This window comes from Neolamprologus multifasciatus, chromosome 7, assembly GCF_963576455.1.
Source record: "Neolamprologus multifasciatus chromosome 7, fNeoMul1.2, whole genome shotgun sequence".
Taxonomy (NCBI): Eukaryota; Metazoa; Chordata; class Actinopteri; order Cichliformes; family Cichlidae; genus Neolamprologus; species Neolamprologus multifasciatus.
This window is the reverse complement of record NC_140445.1, coordinates 46,225,285-46,231,389: the sequence shown is the minus strand read 5'-3', so window position 1 is coordinate 46,231,389 and position 6,105 is coordinate 46,225,285.

Here is a 6,105-nt window from a genome sequence, read left to right as displayed (position 1 = left end):
TGCATGCTGCAAAAGGGGAATTAGCCGCCGTTCTTCTGAGGTTTCCTTAAGTCCACTTAACATGTCTTTCAATAAAAACCATCCTCTCTGCGCGCTTACAGGTGTTTTCTCCTTCTTTTTACTCAAAGAGGAAACTAGCGCAACTTGTAAGCAAACTTGACTTTCAAAATAAAAGCACCAAAACGTTGACTACAAAAAACAAAAAGTAATGTACAGCTTAAACAATTTACAATCATGACATGGATCTTGACAAGACAAAGAAATAATACAAATTATATACAATGCCATCATGCCAACAGCTACACTCCCACCAAATCACACAAATCTTTACGGGGGATTTCCCTAATGAAATAGTCTCTGCAAACAATCATTTCTACTTATCACCAAAGAATTCTCGTTATCAACCCTTTGTCAGGTAACTTCCAGCAAACAACCATTTAGTCTGCTTCTAAGAGAGTAACCACTCTTTGAACAGGTCTCTCAAGAACAACAGTTTTAGCTGTGTAGCTCCCTCCTTTGTCATGTGTATCACTGACGAGCAACTTTATTCTCCTCACTCAATTATCTGATCCTGGATAAACTTCTGTGACTCTAGCCATCTTCCACTCATTGCGTGGTGCCAGATCATCTTGTAGAAGGACAATGTCGTCAACCTTGATGTTCCTTCTGTTCTTCCGCCACTTTTGTCGCTCTTGTAAATTTAGAAGATATTCTTTCTTCCATCGAGTCCAAAACATATTAGCCAAACACTGCACTCGACGCCATCTTTTCCTAAGATAAACATCTTCTTTGACAAACTCTCCAGGCGGTGGCAGAATGATCTTGGACTTCATTGTTAAGATGTGGTTTGGAGTCAATGGTTCAGGGCCTGATGGATCATTCAAATGTTCAGTCGTGAGTGGTCTGCTGTTGATGATAGCCATGACCTCATACAGAAAGGTTCTTAAGGAGGTGCAGTCAAGCCTTTGTGATGACTGATCGAGAATAGCGGTAAGAACACTTCTTATAGTCCTTATTTGACGCTCCCAGACACCTCCCATATGGCTTGCTGTTGGAGGGTTCATGAGAAATTCACATCCTAGAGCCTTAGCCTTTTCTTGATCTATTCCCTTCATTAACTCCATGAACTCTCTCCTAGCACCAACAAAATTTGTTCCTTGGTCGGATCTTAGCTGTCGAACATTTCCTCTTATGGCAATGAATGCCCTTAAAGCATTGAGAAATGCATCAGTTGTCATGTCATCAACCACTTCTATATGTATGGCTCTTGAACATAGGTAAACAAAAGACCATATCTTTTGAGAGTCTTTCTTCCTTCCTTAACATAGATTGGACCAAAGCAGTCCATGCCAACGTAAGTAAAAGGCGGTGTTGTTTCTGTCCTATCTTGTGGCAAGTCGCCCATTTTTTGCTCTTCAGTGGATCTTCTGTACTTCCTGCAGGTCACACATTTAAAAATATGTGATGAAACTGCACCGCTGCATCCCAGGATCCACCAACCATTTGTTCTCAGTTCGTTCATTGTCATTCCACGTCCTTGATGATGGATTCTTTCGTGAAAATGCTTGATTAGTAAAGCTGCTACGTGGCTATTTCTTGGCAGAATTGCTGGGTGCTTCACATGAGGGTGCAACGTGGCTTGACTTAAACGTCCTCCCACTCTTAAGATCCCATCTTCATCCAAGAAAGGATTTAACTTGCACAGTGGACTGTTTTCAACTATTGTCTTTAGCTCCAAGCTCTTTATCTCATCTGAGAATGCTTCTTCCTGAACCAACTTGATAATAACAAGTTCTGCTTCTTTTCTCTCCTCTAGACTCGTACTATCACTTGTTCTTTGCTGAATACCTTTGTGCATTCTGATGTATTGTTTCAGTCTGGCAACTGCTCTCGATAACCTTGACCAATCAGAGAATTTCTTGAAGTTATCCAACAATGATCTGTCTTCCTTTGACTTTGTGTTACACACAATCAGCTTGTGGAGTTCAGGATCATCCTCCTTGATTTCTCCCACCTTGCATTGTCTGCCAGGAAGTTCTTTTTGCCAAAGAAATGTTGGGCCGGTAAACCAATTTGAGGTCCTAAGCCGCTCTGCAGTCAAATACCACACGTATTTTCCCTGGTTTCTGTGGATGATAAACCCCATGATGTGGAATATACCAAGCCAATTTCTCATCATTTTCTTCATCAGGGACCTTCTCTGCATCACCACATGAAATGATGTCATTCATGAAGCTTACGTAGTCTCTGTAGTACTGTTGGTCTTTCTTTAGTCTCCTTTCCAGGCACTTCAAGCGATGTATGGCACATATCTTGTTGTTGGGTAATTTAGGCCTGTCTTCTTTGAATGGCAGCGGCATTTCAAAGTGACCTGTATCATTTTGCACGATGTTTTTTCTCAACTTTGTCAGGAACTTGAGATCATCTTGAGACACAATATCATCTCCAGTTCTTTCTGAGAAGTCTGATTCCAAGACCCTTATGATGTCTGAAGGAGTTACTTCCTTTACTTTGGTTTGGCTCACATAATGCACTACCCTTTTGAGGTTGACAGAAGACTCAACATCTGGTGTCACTTGTCTCACTACTATGCGATGACTGATTCCGATTGCGTCCCCATAATCAACACAGGGGTTCCCATTACCAACAATACTCCATCCAAGGTCTGTACATTGTGCATAAGGCTCGTTCTCTTTGCCAGACACAACTTCTCTCGGAAGCAGAGCTTGTGAACAGTCATATCCGATAAGCAGACCCACTTCACAGTCCTGCAGAGGTGCAATTTCTGACTGTAAGTGTACTAGATGGGGCCACACCTCTGCAGTTTCATTGGTTGGGATGTGAGTTCTGTTAGCTGGGATGAAATCACGCGTGTACACTGGTGGTAAGGAGATTCTCTTGTTGGAGTAAAAGCCATGGACTTGTAGGTTACTTACTCTTTGAGAACTCACAACTGTAGTTCTTGACGTCATGGTAGAAAGCTTAAGCTTGACTTGCTCTCTATTTATCTGTAAGGTTTCTGCTGCTTCACTCAACACAAATGTTGTGTCACTCTGCGAATCCAATAAAGCATACACAAGGACTTCTTGTGCTGGTTGTGTTGTGCAGGAAAGCCACACTGGAACTATTGCAGCTGTTTGTATTTTAGCTCCATGAAGCATTACTGTATTTGAAGTCGCAGTTCTGGTCATTTCGTAATCCTGTGCTAGTTGTACTTCTTCATGAACCTCACTCAAAGTTTCATGATTCCGATTTTGCTTGGCCTGTGGTGGTTTTTGCTTCTCTTTGGTTCGTTCTTCGTGCAAACAAGTAGGATGACGCTTCTGGCACTTGTCACAAACACTCCTACTGATGCAACTCTTTGAGTGATGACCGTACTTCAGACAACCAAAGCACAACTTTTCCATTTGAATGAATTTAATTCTATCATTAACTGCTTTCTCCCTGAATTTCCTGCATTGGTGCAATGTATGCCCAGTCCTTTTGCAGAAAAGACATGTATCAGCATTTTTTTCACTGGAACTTGTGATCAGTGTTTTTGCTGCAAGGCTGAAATGTCTTGAGGATTTGGTTTTTTCAGCTTCATCTTGTTTCAGTGCCTGCAGCGATGTGAGAGGGTTGCAAGCAATTTTCACCTCTCTTGTCAAGAACTTCACAAATTGGCTGAAGGAGGGAAATTGATTAGTCGCTTCTCCTATTTCAATAACTTGTCTATTCCATCTTGCTGTTAGCCAATCTGGTAACTTTGACAAAATTTTTCTGTTTTCATTACAGTCATTCAAGATTTCCAGTGCCTTAATATGGACCATGGCGGCTTCACAACTACGGAGAAAGTCAGAAAACTCTCTGAGTTCAAAGCTGTCCTTGGAGCCTATCTTGGGCCATGTCTGAAGCTTGTCTCTATATGCCTTTGCAATCGTGAATGGGTTTCCATATCTTTCCTCCAAAATCTCAACTGCGGCAGCATAGGCTGATTCAGTTCCAAGAAGGAAATAGCCATCGATTGCTTTCTTAGCTTGTCCACTTACATACCGGCGAAGGTAGTAGATTTTCTCCTTGTCTTGAATGCTCTTCTGGTCAATCAGCGTTTCAAAGGAGATTTTCCAGTCACTGTATTTCAATGGATCCCCACTGAATACTGTAGGTTCAGGAATTGGAATTCGGTTGGCACTCAAAGCTCCTGCCAGCACTTTGACAAGTTCTGCAGTACTGTCATTTGAAGAAGTGGTCACAACTTGTGGCGCAGGAGGCATACACTGGGGCAAAGAGCCTGTGGGAGCACAAACTTTATTATCCACTACAATCTCAGGTTGCAGTACGTCCTTTTGCTCTTCTTCTTTGTCATTCTCTTGGTTGTACACCAGCATTCTCGCCCTTGCTGCACTGAGATCCTTCATTGCCTCCAGATGCTGTAATTTCCTCCGCTTTTCCTCCAGAGTCCTTTGTAGAGCTACGTGCTCTTCCTCTAGTTGAGCCTTAATTTTAGCTTCTTCTTCCTCTCTCTGCATTCTTCGTTTTACCTCTTCTGCCTCTCTTTCTAACCGACGTTTTACTGCTGCTGCCTCCTGCTCAGCTATCTTCTTCTTAGCTTCAGCTTCTAGACGCTCGATTTCTAACTGTTCCTTTTCTTGTTCTTGTAACACTTTAAGAACAGCCTGACTTGCAGCAACATCAGCAGCAGCATCTTGTCGTCTTGCAGAAGACCTGCTTGAAAGTACTGAGGTGCCTTTCAAAATGGAAGCAACAGAACCTGAATTGCAGGTGCTTGAATTAAAGAGAGAGCCTGCTTCTGGCCAGTCTTGCTCCTCCTTTTCTGGAGGCCTTCCATGCAACCTACTTGAGGCTCTGGCTGCAACAAATGTAGAAATCTCTACACACCGATCCACTCTACGATGCGTGACCTGGTCTGGAGCAGATATCTTTCGTAGCTCTTCATAGACACGCTGGACATCTGCAGAAAGACCTGTGACATCACTTATAATGTCATTAAGCAAGTCCTCAGATAAGGTCTCTGATGTCTGTGGTAAGGATTGTCTTGCAGATTTGACTTGTGTTTTCCATTTGTCATATATATAGTTAAACCTTTGCTGGAGTGCTTTAATTTTCTCATCTTGCATTTCTTTGCCTTTCTCCGTTAGAGTTCTGATTCTTTCACTTCGTCTTGGCTGCTGCGCTTCCTCTTGCTGAGCTTCAGCACCATGCACTTGACCTTCTTCAGACTGATCTTGAAAGTCTGCACTGTCACTAAACTGAACTGTAGGCTCGCTTGGTTCTGACATTTTACAGCACTTCTTAATCAACCCACTTAGTAATAAGAAATGTTTAACACTTACTCATATGTAAATGGCACAAAAATAACACAGTTCAAATGGAAGTGTTATCTTACAAAAATACACCTGATAATAAACAGTTCAAGAATTTACATCCAAAACCTTCACTTATTGCTTCCCAAATGCACTTTTACCTTAAAATCTTCAAAAGTTTTAGCTTACACACCAAAACAAGATGTACTACACACCACAGTAGTTATCAATCACTGTATTCTTCAGCAATGTTTGCAAAAGTCCCTTCTTAGGCCACTTAACTTAAACACCTTTCCTTAAAACACTGCCCTTTAATACTTGTGCATGTGTTATATCACCATATGCATATAGTACTTTCAGCTTATCTGCCAGTTCTTGTCAGCTCCGCTGCGCTGTAGACACGTAGTAACAAGCCCGCTGATGCTTTGAAGTTGCCGCATCGTCAATTAGTGGCCGCTTGCGTCGACGAACAGTCCGAGTTTTCACTATAATTCCCTCGAAGCACAGGCAGACGCAAGTGGTTTTCTGTCACTGGTTTATTTGAAGACTTCTCTCCAAAGCCACCGTGAAAACTATACAGCATTAACAAAATAAAACTCAGCGTAAGACACAGCAGTAAAAACACTGTACAACAACACGATAAATAAATAAATACCTCGTTGGCTGCATGCTGCAAAAGGGGAATTAGCCGCCGTTCTTCTGAGGTTTCCTTAAGTCCACTTAACATGTCTTTCAATAAAAACCATCCTCTCTGCGCGCTTACAGGTGTTTTCTCCTTCTTTTTACTCAAAGAGGAAACTAG